The sequence below is a fragment of the Mirounga leonina genome, unplaced genomic scaffold (assembly GCF_011800145.1).
Source record: "Mirounga leonina isolate KUSES-001 unplaced genomic scaffold, KU_Mleo_1.0 Mir_101595, whole genome shotgun sequence".
Lineage (NCBI taxonomy): Eukaryota > Metazoa > Chordata > Mammalia > Carnivora > Phocidae > Mirounga > Mirounga leonina.
Window position 1 is genome coordinate 7,024,905 of NW_023270158.1, and position 21,144 is coordinate 7,046,048.

The window sequence follows — 21,144 nt, forward strand, 5'->3', positions numbered from 1 at the left end:
TCTTTTCCTCTCATTTAATTGCCAACTTTATAAAAAATTAAAATGATAAACCTCAATCATGTAAACTAAAATTCACATGGATAGGTCTGTTTATGGATTTTCCTTTTGTGTTTTATTTATTTTCTTTCAGTGCAATTATTGTTGCTTTCTAGAACATTTGTTGTCTGAATGGCAACCCCCCCACACCATATTATAGGTTAATTTGGGGGAAAATTCATATCCCATTCAAAATTGGTTCTTCATATCCAAGAATGTATTTGTCCTCTATTTACTTGGATCTCTTTTTATAGCCTTCAGTGAAATTTGATAGCTTTTTAATAAATACATTTCTTTTTAGGTTTATTCCTAGGTAGCTTGTTATTTTTATTCTTATTGTCAATGGAATTTTTTTCATTGCATTTTCTATTTGGTTTTGCTGTGAGTAGGGAAGTTATCATATACTGGTCTGGTATTTGGCCACTTTAATAAACTTGCTTATTAGTCTAATAGTTTTTCAGTTCATTTTCTTGAATTTTCTAAATAGATAAATCTATATATGTTGAAAGTTTTTCATTTACTATCTCTAACCCTTCTTTTTCTTTCGTTTTCATGTTGGCTAGGGCCACTGCTCAATGTTGAATATTCTTGACCTTAGTGAGAATGCTTCTTGAGTTTCATTTTTATATTGATCGTATGGTTATGAATTGTTCTAAATGTGTCTCTGCATTTGATAAGGTCTGGTTAATTGATATAAGTTTAAATTCATAATTAAATTTTCTAATTAAAAGAACATCCCATTATAAATCCTAACAATTGGTTTAGAAAAGTTAGTTTAAGGAAATGATCATTAATGGTCTCTGAGGCTTAAAGATTTTGCTTCCCATCTTCTAGGAAGCAAATTTATGTTGAGGATGATTTATACATATTTTCACTTACTTTATCAAGTAAGTGGCTTTCGGATTTTATGATAGAAATGTAATTTTAGCTGTAAAACATTGAATTCTATTTTGAGTTGATTTCAGTTTATATGTATTGATGATATACCATTAACATTTAACTTATTGAACCATTAGGGCCCCTAACCATGGGCCCCCACTATTATGTAGAAAGTTTCTGAAAACTGTTTTTTGTATTCCTCTGGAAGTTTATAAAGTAAGCCCCTGAGAGTTAAGTGCAGAGTTGAGACCATTGGACTACTCTCTCCCTCCATTCTTTTGTGTCAAGGCTAGAAGAAAGAAGAGATGGGAGTAGGAGAGTTAGTGTCATGTTTTTCTTCAGTTTATAGAAATAGTGATTTGAAGTACAAGCATGCAATCTTCTTGAGATCTTCTAAGTATGTGAGGAATATTAATCTTACTACCATGTAAGGCCTGCTTTTAAAAAAGAAAAGAGAAGTATTGTCTGTGTTATCCTCCATTTTTTTCTTAATAATCAAAGTGTGTAAGAACTATAAGTTGGAAAAGTGTCATTGTTTCTGCTCCTCATTGGAACCCTTTTTGATTTTGATTTTTGTGGCTTTACTAGGTCATAGTCATAGACTAACTCTACTCTTTTCCCATATCATGGACTCTGCCAAGGCTTCTATCTGTGGAACGTGGATTAGAAATTTATTATTTTCTAAAATAAATCTAAGAGCTGTAAGGTATTTTGAAACAAATGTAAAACTGTAGTTAACATTATACTCTTAAAATTATTAGAAGGTTGAAATGTACGGTAAATAAATAAATATAATTTCAGAAAAATAGCCCTAATTTAGGTGTTATTATCTGCCTACGTTTGAACTAGTTAACCTCAAGGCTGGAATACATTGTATGTGTTGGAGAAAAGATGTCATAGTAAAGCACTGGGGTAGTTATCATAGACTCACATGGGCCATATTTTGTTTCAGAGAGGACCACTTTCTCCAGGTTAGTTCTATTCTGCTTCCTATGGTAGGCTTTTATCATTTTCAGTTTCTTTTTCTTTTTTTCCCCTGTTGCTGTGTTCTTATAAGATATCACCAACTACATGCCTCTCCTATTCAAGCAAAAATAATTTTGGTTGTTTTTTTTTTCCCTTTTGACAAAGTTTGAGATTGCCTTGAAAGTAATGAAGTCAGCTCTTTTTATATATAATACTTTCCTGGGATGACATGACTCAGTTTTTAATAGAAATGCAAGGTTCCATTCTGAATTCTTTACCTTTTTTTTAGCTTATAGCTCTGGGAGGTCAGGATCAAGAATGCTTTTTTCATAACTAGTGGTGTCCAAAACTTTCACAGGAATTTAAAGTTGCCTTTATCATTATTGAATGAATCACACTCTTCCAAAATGACTTTTAATCTGTGATGCTGTAACTAAAGAGAATGTGTTTTGTAGGAGGCTGCTGACAATAAAAAGTAATTGTAGGTTTTCTTGCATTGTTATATATTTTAGTATATTTCATATTTTCTTTATTCAAATGTGAAATTCTTATTCACTCTAGGTTCCTTCAAAAAAATTTCCATTTCTGGAATTAAGCAGCCTGCTGTTTAAAGTTATGAATAACAAACTATTGCCTTTGGGAAAGGAGCCGTTTTGACTCAACTGTAAAATTAAAAGAGATAGTATTAATCTTATACACTTGGAAATATCTACCAATATTTTTATATCTTTCACCAGCATTATTTGTAATGCTTATTACAATTAATTTTACTTTTTATAACATTTGCAAAACAGTGCGGGAAATAGTTCTTAGTTTGTGGCTGCTCAAGATGACTCTTGGTAAGTGCTTAGTTCCTTTCACAGGTTGATTTACAGCTGTCTGGACTATAGGTCTGTGTTGCAGTCAGTGGTGGTATATTTGTATATATGCAAATCTTGACTCCCTTGGGGTCTTTCCATTGAAATTCACCAATGGAGAGACTTGAAACTGAATTGAAATAAAAGCTTGATAAAAGATTGTTTGCACAGCTGCTTTCAGGCAGAAGCCTGAGTCTCATAGAAGGGTGAGTGAATACGCTCTTTTTGTCCTAGCTCAGAAGTTTTGGGGTAACACTTGGCATAATATAAAGTCATATGTGTTGGGTTTTTGCCCTTTCTCTAACCTCCCCAACCCCCACATTCTTTTTTTTTCTTTCTCAGTCTCCTTTCCCTAGAAGAGCTAATCATTTATCCTTTGTGTATTGTGGAGGTAATTTTTTAAAAACTGTCTTCTCATATCTAGGGATCTTAAATTAACATTTCATGTTAGACAGTTTTTCAATTCTGAGAACTGTGTGAAAATGATGTCCATGTGTTTTTTCTTCTTATAAACTGCTGTCTATGAAACTAGGCTTTTGAGCAGTAATTTAATCAGGAGAATCACGATGACATTAACCTCCATTAACTGTTGGATTGCCAACAGTATGAATCTAGGATTAAATTATGACTTGGAACTTTGCAAATGTCATCTAAAAGTTAATTCTTAAATTCCTGGCAAGCATTTACAGTCTGCTAAGAAACAGATGTTATGGAGGTTAATTTGCAACTAGAGAAGAAATGTTGTCTCTGCAGTAGGAGTGAATGCAAGAGTTTTTTAAAAGTAGGCCTGTCAAACTGTTAGACGCAATACTAGCCAAGGCCCTGAAGTCCTCCCTCACCCACTTTCTTTCTGATTCGTATGTATGTATGTAGGACTTTTTTCTCCTTTCTAATTTTCCAGTATTTCTGATTCTGACCTGCGTGAAGGAATTTGTGGAGTCTGAAGGGAATACAGGGAAGGTAGTGCTTACTGATATCCTTGTCCAGTTTGGCAAAAGGAGAAACTCCACTTCCTAACAGACTGTGATTGCAGTAGAATGCTATCATAACGAAGGAGAATTTTACTGAGCAGAGAGAAATTATGAGCAATATTAGAAGATTCTCATATTTTTAGAGCTCTTTGAGAAATGCTTAATGATAACGGAACATGAGTTTGTATTATTTGTGGTCTCTTTTCCTTTATTTTTGAAGAACTTCCACTGCACTCTTTTGTATTTGATAACAGTTGTTATGGATGAGACTAATTGTGCTCTTTTAGCCTGATTAATTTCTCCATGGACTTAACATTTTGGAAAATTAGGACGTTTTCTAAATATGCATCCTTAAAACATGCAATTAAGGATTTATTTAAATAAGCATAATTACAATTAGTTTGGAATAGCCTTTTTTCTTTCCACTTAGTTAAAATAGTACGTCTAGCTTATAGTGTGAGAAATTTGTTTCTTTGTGGTTTATAAATTTATGATGAATATTAGTTGATCCTTGGGTATCACTATGTGTTTCCAAATTGGGACTGGTAAGCCCATAAAGAACATGACTAGAGGGGCCCCTGGGTGGCTCAGTTGGTTGAGCTTCTGCCTTTGGTTCAGGTCATGATCCCAGCGTCCTGGGATCGAGCCCCGCGCCGGGCTCCCTGCTCTGCTGGGAGCCTGCTTCTGCCTCTCCCTCTGCCACTCCCCCTGCTTGTGATCTCTCTCTTTCTCTCTCTCTCTCTGTCAAATAAATAAATAAATATTAACCAAAAAAAAGAACATGAGGGGCGCCTGGGTGGCTCAGTCGTTAAGCGTCTGCCTTCGGCTCAGGTCCTGATCCCAGGGTCCTGGGATCGAGTCCCGCATCAGGCTCCCTGCTCCACAGGAAGCCTGCTTCTCCCTCTCCCACTCCCCCTGCTTGTGTTCCCTCTCTCGCGCTCTCTCTCTGTCAAATAAATAAATAAAATCTTTAAAAAAAAAAAAGAACATGACTAGATATTTTGCAGCATAAACCTACTTGTATCTGTGTGTATTATCAGTCATCATGATTGTCCTGTTTGATAATGACCTCATCACTTGTTGAAAAAAATCAAGTCTCTTTTTGCCTCTGTCTGACAAACATTGCTCTGGTAATGGCCATTGTTACTTGGGAGATTGTTAGAAATACAAAATCTCAGTCCCCATGCCAGACCAACTGAATCAGAATCTACATTTTTTAAAAGATTCTTATTTCTTTATTTGAGAGAGAGAGAAAGAGAGAGCGAGCAAGCAAGCAATCACGCATGCCTGAGCACAAGTGGGGGCAGAGGGGGAGGGAGAGAGACAAGCCGACTGAGCTGAGCTGAGAGCCCAAGCCTGGCTCCATCTCTAGGACCCTCAACTGACTGAGCCACGCGGGCACTCCCAGAATCTACATTTTAATCAGATTGTCAGATGTTTTGTGTGCACATGAAATTTGAGAAGCAGTGGAAAACTGACATTGTTTTGAATTATAATTATTAGAATTATTTTGAAGAGGTGTCAGGAATTTTAGGGGGAAAAGTCTGCCCCTCCAAGTAACCTATTTCCCTAGGTCAAGTAAAATTTACATCATAGACTAGTAAAAATTATTTGGCTTTTAATATAACCATATATGCTATTACATACTGATGTCATGAAGGAAAATGAATATGAAATTCAATATCACTATATGTTTCCATTAGACAACCTAGAAATGGCTGACAAATAAATGTAGGATTCTTTTTTTTCTTGAAAATAAATCCTTATGAATACATTTTTCTTAGAGTTATTTATTTTAGAAAGAAAGGGAGAGAGAGAGAGAAAGTGTACATGTAAGTGTACACAGGGAGGAGGGGCAGAAGGAGAGGGAGAGAGAAAATCTCAAGCAGACTCCCTGCTGAGCATGGAGCCTGCCAAGGGGCTTGATCTCACAATGCTGAGATCATGACCTGAGCCAAAATCAAGAGTTGGACAGTCAACCCACCCAGGCACTCCAAATCCTTATGAATACATTTTTACTTTGTGTTAAAAGGCCGAAATTCATACCTTTATTTTAATTTTAATATTAAGTAAAACTAAGTGATATAAAAACATTAGATGGAAAATACATGTTGAAAATTAAATTGGGCCTAATATTTTAGAACCTGTTTTAGGAGACATAAAGATTTTAAAACACCAAAAGTTTCTTTTTTGCTTGACCCTGTGATATTATTGAATAGTTAATAATGCTGACATTGATTTATAGTGGGAAAGTATGTGTGTATGTGCATGTGTGTGTGTGTGTGTGCACGCGCAACAGTAAAGGAAGCTCCAAACAGTGGATATGAAATGCTGAAAAAGATTTGTTTTGTATTAAGGGACAATCATAGGAGATGTGTTGAGATTAGGCTTAACAGTGGTTGGCACCCTTTGTTACTTCAGTTACTTTTATGCTAGAGTTTTCTTTTCTGACAGTTACTTCAGTCAGAATTCATGAGTTGCATATGTCTGAATTAAAATGATCAGGTGTAACTTCTAAAAGTAGTTTTTATCTATTACTATACTGTTTTCTAAAATCACCATTTTAAGGGACGCCTGGGTGGCTCAGTCGTTAAGCGTCTGCCTTCGGCTCAGGTCATGATCCCGGGGTCCTGGGATCGAGTCCCACATTGGGCTCCCTGCTCGGTGGGGAGCCTGTTTCTCCCTCTCCCTCTGCTGCTCCCCCCTGCTTGTGCTCTCTCTCTCTCTGACAAATAAATAAAAATCTTAAAAAAATAAAAATAAAATAAAATAAATAAAATCACCATTTTAAAAGATATTTCTACCTTCTTATCACATTTTCCTATTGATTTTTTAAAGATTTTTTAAATTAACATGTAATGTATTATTTGTTTCAGGGGTACAGGTCTGTGGTTCATCAGTCTTACTGATTTTTATTTGTTATTCAGGAGAGCATGGATTTAGTTTTAAACAACATAGGTTCTACTTGTAAGTCTTTTCCTTACCTTCTTTTACCGGGCGGAGAGTAAGAGTGGTATAGATCAGCACAGAGAAATAACATGGTCAAAGAAAGGACATGTTTGGGAAAGCTGCATGCTTCAACTCACATAGCTGAAATGGCAGACAAAGTGAAGGTGCTGACCAGGAAAATGAGTTCTTGCCAAGCATGATCCTTTCTTTGGCAAAAGACAAAGTGGCTTCGAGTCACTGTTCTACACATTGAAGCCAGAGAGCTTTTTAGAACACAAGTCTGACCACAACCTTCAGTCATGGTGGCTTTCTTTCAATGCCCCACACTCCATCCTGTCTCCTACCCCTGTGTCTTTGCTGTTTTCAGTCTAATGCTCTTCCCTCACTCTTTGCCTTATAACTCCCACTTCTCCATACCTCAATTCTTGCCACACTTCTCCCAGAAAACTTGCTCTTGATCTGTCCCATTTGGTCAAATCCTCCAATTATAGGCTTTTGGATCACCATGCACGAGTACCTTTCTGTCCCTTCAATTTACTTGCTGTGGTTACTTGTGTGAATCTTTACTCATTGTACTTTTTTCCCAGTCAGCAAGTAGCTCAGTGAAGGAAGAGACCATGTCTGTTTCTGCTCACTGTTTTATTCATACTCCCTAAATTAATGCTTACTTCATAACTAGGCATTTGATAAATATTTGTTGAATGAATAAATGGAAGTTGGTATCAGGAATTGGAAAAGCACTGGGGTAGAGATCCTGATATAGGGGACAGGAAGAGGGGAGGGATTCCATAGCTCAGTAAGCTAGCTGGTAAGATTTGAAAGTCATGCAGAGGTCTGTGCTGTGGTGGAAGTATAAGGAATGGACAGTTACTGATTTCGGAAGCTGATTTAAATCTGAAGAAATCATGAGTACTAAGGAAAGACAGGGGCTGAGATAAACCAAGATTAGATGTGTCTCCAGAAGAAAAGTTGGAAGTTTTCCCCTTTACAGTGGCACAACTCCAGGGTTGTCCCCACCACCAACTCTACCTCCTCCCATCCCCTACGAGAGACAGCCCCCTTCTTCCCATGGGCATATCCTCCCTGCAGGAAGGGACTCTGTCCCAGCATTCAGACAAAGATGACTGATTAATTCTTTGTGCTACTATTCCTTCAAAATTTATCTGGATGGCATTTGGATACAAAATTCTTTTTTTCCCCTCTTGGTGTGTCTAATGTACGATTTTTTACAAAATTTAAAATTCACACATTGCTGAAAAAATTTTTGGCATGCCTTAACATTCAGCAATGTTGTTTAGATATTAAATGAAAACAGCAAAAAAGATGGCAGCTGTATTAATAAATCCCATTGTGATTAGGCAAATTATTATTTTTTTAAAGAGTCTCTATGGCCAATGTAGGGCTTGAACTCCACCCCAAGATCAAGAGTTGCATGCTCTACAAACTGAGCCAGCCAGGCAGCCTTAGGCAAATTATTTTTCATGATGAATTCGCTTGGGTGAGATATCATATTGATGAGTTCCATGTAAGATTTACTGAATTTAGTAAATCGTTGGCTTTGATGGTTTCTTCATCGTCAATAAAAAGGAAAATTGTGTTTCTGTTAAAGAAATTTGATTATACCTGGACATAGCATGTATAATCATGTATAAAATAGTAATTTACACCTATGGTGTTCATATACCCATAATACCTCCCCAAATGCCTAAATCTAAGTAAAATTTGAAAGTAGCAAATTTAGGCTATTTAAGATTAATCTGTTAACTTGTATTTTTCTCATTGTGGTAAAATAAACATTGAAATTTTAACTGTAAAGTACACATAACATTGAATTTATTATCAGTAATTTTTAAGTGTATAGTTCAATGATGTTTAAGTGCATTCACATTGTTGTGCTACTGTCACCACCATCTATCCACAGAACTCTTTTCATTTTGCAAAGCTGAAACTCTGTACCCATTAAACACTAACTCCCCATTCCCCATGGCAACCACCATTCTGCTTTATGTCTTTATGAATTCCAGGTACCTCATGTAATTGGAATTGTACAGTATTTGCCTTTTTGTGACTTGTTTATTTCACTTAGCATAATGACTTCATGGTTCATCTGTGTTACAGCATGTGTCAGAATTTTCTAACTTTTTAAGACTGAAAAATAATTCCATTATATCTATATACACGCACATACACTCTATGTGTTGTTTGTCCATTCATCTGTTTGTGCTTCCTTTCGGCTGTTGTGAATAATGCTGCTGTGAACATGGGTGTACAGATACCTTTTCAAGACCTTGCTTTCAATTCTTTTGGATATATATCCAGAAAGGGAATTTCTGGGTCATGTGGTAGTTCTGTTTTTAAATTTTTGTTTTGAGTAACTATATGATACTGTTTTTCATAGCAGCTGCACCATTTTACATTCCCACTAATACTGTACAGGAGTTCCGGTCTATTCACATCCTTGCCAATGCTTGTTATTTTCTGGGCTTTTTTTTTTTTTTTTTTTTTGGTGTTTGTTGTTGTTTGGATAGTAGCCATCCTAATGGGTGTGAGGTGGTATCTCATTGTGATTTTGACTTGCATTTCCTTAATGATTAGTGATGTTGAGCATCTTTTCATGGGCTTATTAGTCATCTGTATATCTTCTTTGGAGAAATATCTATGTAAGATTTTTTGTCATTTTTAGTTGAGTTGTTTGTTTTCATTGCTGTTGAAATGAAATTACAGGAATTCTTAATATATTCTCAATATTAGTCCCCTGTCAGATTTACGATTTGCAAATATTTTCTCCCATTCTGTGGGTTGCCTTTTTTCTGTGTTTGTTTGTTAAAGATTTAGTTATTTATTTGACAGAGAGAGAGAGCATAAGCAGGGGTAGCGGGAGAGGGAGAAGCAGGCTCCCTGCTGAGCAAGGAGCCTGATGCGGGGCTCCATCCCAGGACCCTGGGATCATGACCTGAGCCAAAGGCAGACTTACATGGAACTTAACCAGCTGAGCCACCCAGGCTCCCCCTTTTCTCTGTTTATAGTGTCCTTTACTGAACAAAAGTTATTAACTTTGATAAAGTTCATTTTATCTATTTTTTTTCTTTTGTTTCCTGTGACATACTTTTTAAAATCAAAATCTGGGGGCACCTGGGTGGCTCAGTCATTAAGCGTCTGCCTTCGGCTCAGGTCATGATCCCAGGGTCCTGGGATCGAGCCCCGCGTGGGCCTCCCTGCTCTGCGGGAAGCCTGCTTCTCCCTCTCCCACTCCCCCTGCTTGCGTTCCCTCTCTCGCTGTGTCTCTCTCTGTCAAATAAATAAATAAAATATTTTTTTAAAATAATAAAATCAAAATCTGTAAACATGGTTTTCAAGATATGAAGTATGGCAATATGTGTCTTTCATTTTTTTTTTTTTAATAAGTAGGCTCCATGCCCAACGTGGGGCTTGAACTCATGACCCTGAGATCAAGAGTCACATGCTCCACCAAACAAGCCAGCCAGGTACCCTAGGAGTCTTTCATTTTAAACTGTCATTATATTGAATAAATACATAGTATGCATCTCCAAAACATTTTAGGCACCTTTTGACAAACTATCAGTTTTCCAAAGACAATTCAAACACAACTCACCTATTTATTTCTTACCATTATAAAAGAGAAACACTGTTAGCTATTTTCTCCATAGAACTATAACCTCTGTTGATAAACTGTAACCTCTTTAAAACCAGTAAATACAAATATTTTTTATGATAACAAGTTGTTATTTGGTGTACAATATAATATAATTTTTGGAAAAAATATAATTCAGCAGTGCTGTAAAAAGCACTCCAGTGGGAACTTGTGGTTGTATTTATTCAAACTGTTTATTGAAGGCAGTGTTCTTTATATCACACAAGGATTTCTTCCCTTAAGAAATCTTTTTTTCTGGTTTTAGTATCAGCAATGGATGAGTTTCTCTGAAACACTGGCTTGCTTTTATCTAATGAATGTTTTTAACTATGTATCTAATGCTGTTTTCCTCTTTATCAGGTAGATAATTTGCAGCCAGTGTTCTAGCTCTTCCCACACTTTAGCAAGTGCCATGTTCTTCATTGGTATGAATTTCTTATATTACCATTATTTCTGGCTCCCATTTAATGACTAATGGTATTTTCCTTTAACTATATTTTACTCATCTACTTTTAATTTGTGTTACCTTTCTGAATTGTGCATGGGTGGGTATGTAAACAACATATTTAAATCCATTTTGATACAAAGTGTAATTTAAATACATGTTCTTTAAAACAATGTATTTAAAGTTTTAAATAGAAAATGAAAAATATTTTTGGTGTAACATCTTTTGGAATGGTACAGATGATCAGTTTGGGAACAATCCTTTTGAGGATTGGAAACAACCCTTTCCACCCTTCGCCAACTTCCTCTAATTTAGCTTAGGCTTTAAGGGCAGGGATTTGGAGTCAGAAAGACTTGGGTTTATACCTTGCCTTTCTATTTATTTAGCTGTGGGATCCTGGGTTTGGTCTCTAAATCTCAATTTTTTATCTGTAAAATCAAGATAACAATATGTAATTCTTTTTTTAAGGTTATGGATATTTTTCTTGCTATTTATTTATTTATTTATTTTTAGTTTTTGATGTAGTGTTCCATGATTCATTGTTTGCACATAACACCCAGTGCTCCATGCAGTACGTGCCCTCTTTAATACCCATCACCGGGCTAACCCATCCTCCCACCCAACAATATGTAATTCCTAAGATTGTTCTAAGGATTAAATGAGAACATATTTGTGAAGTACTTGAAACAGTGAGCACAATTTGGCACATGGTGAGCACAAAAAATAAGTGAAAGGTATTACTGTTGATCAGCATCAATTCTTCCATTTGGAAATAATGGAAGATTATTGCCAGCTTAGCATTTTCTAAAAGAAATTAGGACAGAGTAAATGAGAAAAGGCCCAGAAGAAAATTGTCCTTCTTTTCTCTATTTTATTTGGTTTGATTAGGAATCCTCATGAAAAGAAATCATATACTATTTGTTATAGAGCAGCTGTTTGCTTGTAGGAGGAGGGTGACTGAAGGATGGCATTGAGAAACATAGGAAGAGTTCTCAAGTGAGCAGGTAGTGCATCGATATCAGTGACATTGCTTCTTTCATTCATTTTAATGCAGCCTCAGATGAGATGTCAACGAGGTGCCATACACTGTGTTCAGTTCATCAGGGTATATTAGCGTGGAATTCGGTCCTTGGTAGGTTTTTTTTAGAGTGGGGGAGGGATAGAGGGAGAGGAACAGAAAGAATCTCAAGCAGGTGCCACGCCCAGCATGAGCCTGACACGGCGCTCAATCTCACAATCCTGAGATCATGACCTGAGCCAAAATCAAGAGTTGGACGCTTAACTGACTGAGCCACCTGGGTGCCCCTCCCCAGTCCTTGGTAGTTTCAAATAATTTCTTTCATGTAGGTCTGGAAGAGTATGATTTTATTAGCCACTGTGCTATGTTATCCCTTCTTCATTTTAATAACTGTATGTTTCAGTCAAGCTCCAATTACTTTTTTGTAAGCATATAAATACACTTTATTGTTCAGATATATTTTTTCAGTCTTGAAATAGTCTGATGTAGTCAAAATAGATTGAACTTCAGAATCCTCTGGGACTAAGTTTTAATCCTTGCTCTGCCAGTCAGTTACTTACTGCCAGTCAATCTACTTACTGTGTAGATTTAGGAAGCTACTTAATTTCACAAAGCTTTTGTTCCTTCATCTCTAAAATTGGTATAACAGTAGTCCCTTTGACCTGGCATAACACCTCCCTATCCACTCTCCAGTCCTTACCAATACCACATAATCTCCCCAAAAATGTATTCCACGTGCAAACCCTCTACTTTCTCACCCGTCAACTCTATGTCCTGTATGACTTCTATTTCTATCATTATAATACTCTCTGGTTAAAGTCACTAATAATCTCCTAATTATCAAATTCATAGTGGGCTTTAAACTCTAGTAATCTTTTTTGTTGTTTTTTGTTTCTGTTTTGTTTTGTTTTGGTTTTTGGTTTTTTTTACCACAGTCCTTTACTGCCAATCTTGAAACATTTTCTTCCATTGGCTTCCATGACACCACCCTTTCTTGATTTTTTTTTTTTTCATTCCTCTCTGGCTGTACTTCCTTAGTTTTCTTTGCAGGTTTGCCTGTAATAAGCCTTTCCATTTTGGGGTTTCTTAAAGTTCAGTTCTAAATCCTCTTTTTGCTCTACTCATTTTCCCTATTTAGTCTCAGTAACACTCATGGCTTCAGTTGTCTACCTAGATGCCAGTGACTTTCAAATATATTTCTCCAGAGCAGACCTATATTTTTGACTGACTACTCAACATTTCTACCTGCCTGTCTCAAAGGAACTGTAACTTCAGTATGTCCAGAAGAGAGCCAGCTACCCTAAACTACTTCTGCGGTGTTTCCATTGTCTGAATAATGCCCCCATTAATCCATTTCTGTAATCCAGAAATATAGGCATCATCTCCCTTCCCATGGCCACCCCTCCATCACCTCTAATCCAGCATCAACTCCTGCATGTTTTATCTTCTTTCTAGTCTTCTCTTCCTTTCCTGCCATTGTCCTTGGACAAACTACTAACATTTGATAATTACATTATTTCAAATGTCACCCAACCTGCATCTCTTGGCAGCCTCCAATTCATTTACTATACTACAGCTGGAGTAATGTTCACAAAACACAGAACACTTTTAATGCTGCCTGTTTCAAATCCTTTGATACCTTCTCATTGCTCTTGGGTCACACTGCATCATCTTGCCCCGAGCCCATCACTCTAACCCTATCCTGTTCCATTCTTTTCTCTGTATTTCAGTCAAACAAAGTTCTTTCAGTTTTTCCAATGTACAGTGTTCCTTTTTGTAGCACAGGGTTTTTGCATATGTTGTTTCTTTTGCCTGCAGTGTCCACTCCTCCCCTTTGCCTAGTTAACAATTTTTAAGCTTACAAATCATAATGTAGTCAACGATTCCTCAAGTAAGTCTTCCATTCCTGACTTGTCACCTCAGCATAGGGTTAAGTCTCCTTTTTTGTTTCTCACAGCACAGCATATTTTTTTCCTTCATAACAGTTATCATGGCCTGTATTTATACATCTGTTTTTGTCAATTAAATAATAAATGATTGATGGTCATCTTCAGTATTATATAAACTCCATAAAGTCAATGGCCATGTCAGTCTTTGCTCAGCATTTGATTTCCAGTGCTTAGCACATAGCAGTCACCTCTGTAAATATTGATTAAATGAAGGACTGACTGATTCTGTATCAGATGCTCTCTGTGCTCAGTGCTATATGAAGGAGTCAGTGATGCTACCCTTCAGGGTTCTCTAATCTGTTGGGGGAATAAGACACTAATACAAAGATTATAACAAAACAGCATGAGTAATAAGTACCATAAGTGTAAAATCCATAGATACAAAGAGAAGAAAGATCCATCGGATTTAATGATCAAGACCTGACAGGATTTCAACAACTAAATATGTAGAATATGTAAATATTCTGGGTAATAGGAACAATCACATTAAGGAAATAGTTGAGTTGTTGAATTTGGCTGCAGCATAGGATATATGAATGTGTAAGAGAGAATGTCAGAAAAATAGTTTAGGGCCTGAACTTGGAGGTTCTTGAATGCTGGAATGAAAGATGTAAGGCTTAAATGGACTTAAGCTTCCTTACACATAACAAAAAATAAAAAATGATTGTCTATTCAGTTGTAAAATGAAAGATATCACTAATCTCTAGGTTTGCAACTAATTCCTTATGCTTGGTCTACCTGTGATTCTTATTAAAGTCATTTTTCTGTTAATACAATATTCTTAGCAAAGAGTGTGAAGACTTGCAAAGAAATAGTTTCAGTGTTACTTAAAACTATGTGAAGTGGACTGTTAATTTGAGGGAGAAAATGTTATCTTTGAAAAATGTTGTATATGAATTCTTAAGTATGTAATAGCTTTAAGCTTCATGATAAAACCAGTCAGTCTTTGTTTACTGAACATGTCATTAAAATCATTTTAGACTTTGTTTTTAAAAATTAAAAGATGAAAGTGTAGAATAATTGCATAATATTTAGAATTTAATGTTTACTTAAAGAACATTTAAAAGCTTGGGGCGCCTGGGTGGCTCAGTCCGTTAAGCGGCTGCTTTCCGCTCAGGTCATGATCCTGGGGTCTTGGGATCGAGCCCCACATCTGGCTTCCTGCTCAGCGGAGAGCCTGTTTCTCCCTCTCCATCTGCCTGTCACTTTGCCTACTTGTGCTCTCTCTCTGTCAAATAAATAAATAAAATCTTTAAAAAAAAAAAAAAAAGAACATTTAAAAGCTTGTAAGCGGGCCACCTGGGTGGCTCAGTCGGTTATGCGTCTGCCTTTGTTTGGCTCAGGTCTTGATCTCAGAGTCCTGGGATGAGCCCACGTCAGGCTCCACGCTCAGCAGGGAGTCTGCTTCTCCCTTGGCCTCTCCCCCTCCTCCCCTCATGCACTGTCTCTCTTTCTGTCTCTCTCTCTCTCTCAAATAAATCTAAAAAAACCAAAAAACAAAAACCAGAGCTTCTAAGCTGTCCTAAAAATCACTTTGAGAAGAACGGCTTGTCCAGCCACTTTACCACATTCTGGATACAAAACTTTAAAAATTATAAAATCATTCAAACATTGTTTTGTGTGATGTGCATTTTAAGGTTGCTGTCTCGGGATGCCTGGGTGGCTCAGTTGGTTAAGCAGCTGCCTTCAGCTCAGGTCATGATCCTAGGGTCCTGGGATTGAGTCCTGCATCGGCTTCCTTGCTCAGCAGGGCGCCTGCTTCTGCCTCTGCCTGCCACTCCTCCTGCTTGTGCTCTCTCTCTCTGACAAATAAATAAGATTGCTGTCTCAGATTACCAGATATCACTATTTTAAAACTGAGCAGTTTTAAGCAACTTGATAGTATATCCATGGGTTACTTTGTCCTCTTCAGTTGGCCTTGACGTAGTGTTATCACTGGATATGTTTTAAGGACTTTCTTCTGAATATTCTGATTTGGTATGTCATAACAAAAACAATTTTTATGTAGTCAAATAATTGTCTTTTCTTTACTGTTTCTGGCTCTGGTTTGATACAGAACCTAGATTTCTTCTAATACCTTTTTATTTTTTTAACATTAAATCGTGACTATGTTAGGTGGTTGGCAGTGTCTCCTGGTTTCAGTGCTGATTAAGTTTTCTTCTTTACTTTTGTTTTCTTTTGGTCATTTTGTAGGGAGGGGAATTTTAAACCAGATATTTTTTAGAAATTCATTTTGAAATTGCCTGGCATTTAAAATCTACTCTGGTTTAAAATGAAGAACCAGGAACAGATTGTAAGGAAGCTGAATTATTTTGCAAAATGGAACAATTGCATATTGTTACCCAGTCGAGATTTTTTTTTTTTAGTCTCTTAAAGGCAAGATTAAATTGTTAGAGAAACAAAGTAGGTCTGAGAAGAGTAGAAATGATGATGATCAGCGTAGTGAGGTTTGGGCTTCTCAGAAGTCTTCCAGAGACCACAGGCAGTGATTGGTTTTCTTTTTTTTTTTTTTTTTTTTTAAGATTTTATTTATTTATTTGAGAGAGAGAGAATGAGAGACAGAGAGCATGAGAAGGAGGAAGGTCAGAGGGAGAAGCAGACTCCCCGCTGAGCAGGGAGCCCGATGTGGGACTCGATCCCGGGACTCCAGGATCATGACCTGAGCCGAAGGCAGTCGCTTAACCAACTGAGCCACCCAGGCGCCCAGTGATTGGTTTTCTAATGCATCAGTCTACACACCCTGTATCCTATACAGCTTCTTAGGGAGAATTCTGTTTATAGGCTTTCAGCTCTGCCAGTCAGCAGAGTGAAGGAGTCTTTTCAAAGGTAGTTAAATGCATTGGTGTATACACTGCCCCAAACTTAGTAGGTGCTTAATAAATAGATGCTGAATGGAATGCTGGAAACATTGTTCCCTGGTCTGGGTCTTTTATATCAAACACCATGAGAAAATGTCAGAAGGAAATTTTTTCAATGAAATTTTGAGTTTAATAGTTTATTCCAAATGTTTGTTGCCTGGAATTCATTTGTAACTGAGAAAAAAATTTTCAATTAACAGAATAAAATTGAGTTTTTTGGTGTTAGAGTTGTAAACATTTTAACACATATATAGAATTATGTCACCAGCACACCACAGTCATGATATAAAACAGTTTTATCACCCCCCAAAAACTCGCTCCTGCTGGTTAGCCTCTTCACATTCCCAATCCCTGGCAACTACTAATCTGTTTTTTGTTGCTATAGTTTTGCCTTTTTCAGTATGTAGTATAAATGGAATCATTCAATAACTTCTTTCAGAGTTGCCATTTTCACTCAGCATAGTATCTTTGAGATCCATCCACGTAGTGTGTATATCAGTAGTTCCCTTTTTATTTCTGAGTAGTATTTCATGGTATGGATGCCCCACAGTTGATTATTCTTGTTCATGTTGTTTCTCAGTTGTTAAAACAGATACTGCCTTTTTTTATTGTTGGAATTTAGAATTGTCTAGTGGCATAGGTGTTTTTGAAGAAAACTTTATCTTATTTTTTTTTGGCTGAACAAAATATAAACTGGAATATAATTAAAAGCACAGCAAAGAGTAAATACATTTTTACCTACCAAGTAAGAGTGACGGGCAGCTCATCTGAATTAAAGCAAGAATTTATAAGGCTGTATCATCCGAGAACTATATGGAAATTGTTAAACAAATTTTTAACTACATAGGTTTTGGAGCAAAATCTCATTTTTCCAGAATAGTTCAGGAAGTTGTTTTATTAAATATTCTGGGTATCTGTTAAGTAGCTTGTATATTTACATAGGTTAGCCAGTTTTCCAATAATTAGAATACAGTAAAGTCCTTTAGTGCCAAAATGCTATTGAATATAATTTCATCCTTTTCAGATGGCTTAGGAAGTATCACAAGATCTTAAATAGGAATTGTCTTTTGCTAGATCATTTATCGTTATATATCATCCTGTGCATAGAAGAAAAGCATGGTTATATGAGCTTTCTGGCTGTTTGTAATGTAGAAAATACTTTTATTGTCTATAGTAGTTGTTGCAGTTAATACACAAATGCTAACTGATAATAACATCCACGAGCCCTTCCCCCCAAAAAATAAGTCTTAAAAATAAGAAAAACGATTTTTGAATTTTAACCTTTTGTCAGGAAGACTCCTTCACATTTTTGAATTGGGAAATGGCTTAATCAAAGAGTGTTTTTAGAGATCTGACAGTGATAGACTGGACAGACTGATGCCAGGGGGAGCAGATGGGCATCAGGGCAGGCTGTACAGCATGAGTAAGGTGGTGACAATGAGATCAGAAATGAAAGGACAGAGCAAGAACTATTTTGAATGAAGAAATTATGTTCCTCACTAACTGACAAGATAAGAGATTAAATTGGGGAATCATCTAAGATGGTTCTGAGACTAGAAAAATGGTGGTAGAAATAGAGAAATAACTTGCTTAGGGAGAATGAGATTGTAAATGAGGCAATTGAATCTGGTGTGATTTTGGTCATTGGTGATCTTGGAAAAAAGCAGTGTCAGTGAAATAAGGGGACTGAAAACTACATTAAATTTAAGACCTTCTGCCTTGAGTTATCATTCACGTATTTGAGTCCAGCAAAAGGATATAGGATTAATATGTGTTCATTTTAATTTCCTGACCTTATTTTGCAGAAGTGACAAAAGTCCTCATAAATCTTCATTTGTTGATCTTTGTTATTCACAGTAAATAGTGGCAACAGAACTCTAACAAGAATTTACATTTTTATTTTTTGCTTTAAATATTAGAGTGTTCTGTTTATAGATAAGAGTACATGTATTATGTATAAAATGGTATATAAAGTAAAATTTCCTGGAGTAGGGATAGAGTCATCTTCTTAATACCATTTTAAGTGGGTTTTTAAGATTTTGAACATTAGGACGCCTGGGTGGCTCAGTTGGTTAAGCGTCCAACTCTTGGTTTCGGCTCACGTCATGTTTTCCCAGTCCTGGGATCCAGCCCTGAACTTGAGCTCCGCACTCAGTGCAGAGTCTGCTTCAGATTCTTTCTCCCTCCCCCTTTGCCCCTCCCTGCTCATGCATGCTCTCTCAATCTCTCTCTCAAATAAATAAATAAAATCTTTTTTAAAAAAGATTTTGAACATTAAATATAGTAATTTGCACCTTTCATATCTACTTCCACATATAGTGGATTAATTTATTTTACTCCTTCTTTTGTAATATTGTTGATTTACTGGAAATTTGTGCATCCTTAGGACATCTCTCAAATGTCATCATTTTGTAAATGTTTCATTATTTTTGGAACATCTTTCTAGATCCATGATTATGTTCATTCCTCTTCCCTGCAGATGGTGGAAAGCAGTATAATTCACTGAGAGTCAGAGACACATGTGATAGTAATGATTTCAAGCCTTTGTTTTAATTGTTTTAAGGCATGGTTTTAGACCAAAAAATGTATATAGTTTAATGTTTCATTTGACAAAAGTGCACAATTTTCTTCATGGTACACTTGTGTGGTTTTTAGAGTATGGATCAAAATTTATTTTCTGTATGTTTTCTTAAGAATAATAGCAATTTATAAGTGGAGGTTATAAAATTTACTTATAATTATTTAGAACATAGGTCAACTTAGAAAGGGTAAAATTTGGTGGAAAGTAAAGAAATAATTTATGCCACACGAGAGCTTTAAAAAAAGAGGTAGGTAATAACACTTTTAAAATCTGGTATATATTTGTTCCCATTTTATCTATTGAATAAATGTTACATTGTTGAAGACTAGTCATAATCACCAAAGAATTTCTCATTCTTGAAAATGGGACAGCTCTACTTTAAATAAAATAGTGTATGAGTGAATGAGAAGGTTTTAATTGTTACATGTATGCTGTGTAGTTCCTAGAATCATGAAGTTCAGGCCTTTAGCCCAATAATATAATGTATTCATTTTTGTGATTTTTGTAGATGGCTTTTTGGACAATATTTTTTCCATATACAGATTTGAGATATTGATTTTGACCTTTCAGTCAAAACAACAACTCTAAAATATTATAAGGTCATTTATTATTTATAATTCAGGTAAGGAAAAATGTATATAAAAGTACCTTATAGTTCATAAATACGCATATTGACACAAAGTGACATTATTATAATTTTATAATATCCTAGCTGTATATTTGCCATATATTTTACATTTTAAATATAGGAGCCAAGATACTGCCTATATTATGGGGTAATACACCTTGATAGTTAAATTAGGCACCAATTAATGAGATCTCTCCCTTATTTCTCCTCTGCCACATATAATGTGACTTGGTCTATAACCTTACTAATGATGCTGGTGGAATTGGTGCTGTAAGAGATCTTTTATCATTCCTTTACATAGAAGAATCATAAGAAAAATCAACTCAAAATAATAGCATTCTGTCTCCTGTTATTCTGCAATGTATTAAGACATGAGTGCCTCAAAATGCCATGTACCAACCCTCCACTCTTATTTTTAGATTTAGCTCTTATTTAAAATGTTCCTGATTTTCTCTGACCAGGTGATATAGCATAAAAGAACATGTCTGATTTGTTCATTTTACACTTTTTGAGCCCTACTCTGTGTTAGTCACTGTGCTGAGCCCTGGGTTTTCATTCAGAAGACACAGTCCTCAACTTCAAGGAATTTCTAAGCCATTTATTGGGCATACAGAGATGGGAACAAAATATAATACAATGTGGGCATTGTTGTAATGGAGGTCTGTAGTGTAGAGTGGGAGATTGGGAAGCGTGGAGTGTGTCTGGAATAAGTTTGTATAGGAAGGCAGGGTCCAGATTAGGAAGGGCCTTGAACACTGTATAAAGTAGTTCAGATTTTATTCTATCATAAATATGAAGAAACTGAGAAGTTTTGAGATAAAGAATGACATCAGAATTTTTATGCTGGGAGAGATGAATTGGAGGGGATAGTGACTCGCAGCAGGAAACCCATAAAACTGCTTTAGTCTAGATTAGAGATATTTATGGCCTGATTTAAGATTAAGACCTTTTAGTTTTTGCTAATTGCCTCATTTTCTTGGTGCTCCTCACTTAAAAATCTGGAGAGAACTAATCTTGTTAGTCCAGTTCACTATTTGTTTATCATTTGTATCAGGTTATTTCATAGGCAGTTGAAGCTAAGCCAATCTATAGCCTGGCTATTCACTTATGGAAGTGCCCTGAGTAATCCTGAAAAATGTATCCACTCTGGATTCCACTTTTGAATTTGGGTGAAATCTAAATGTTAGTGGATTAGGGAGTACATTGCAGGTGGGGTAAAAAGGTAAGGAGCTTGGCTCTGAAGGGAATAACAAACTAGTGGGGGAATACAGGATCAAAGAAATCAAGGAAAGGTTTTTGTTTTGTTTATTAAACTGGCAGATGTTCGAATACTGGAGTCAGTGGCTGGGAAATGG

At 36.1% G+C, this 21,144-nt stretch overlaps 1 protein-coding gene across 4 annotated transcripts in view; it reads left to right on the forward strand.

Moving 5' to 3' along the window:
• The window catches only part of CNKSR2 (connector enhancer of kinase suppressor of Ras 2), a 274,247-nt gene that overhangs the window by 31,582 nt on the left and 221,521 nt on the right, over positions 1-21,144 (forward strand). The window lies entirely within an intron of this gene.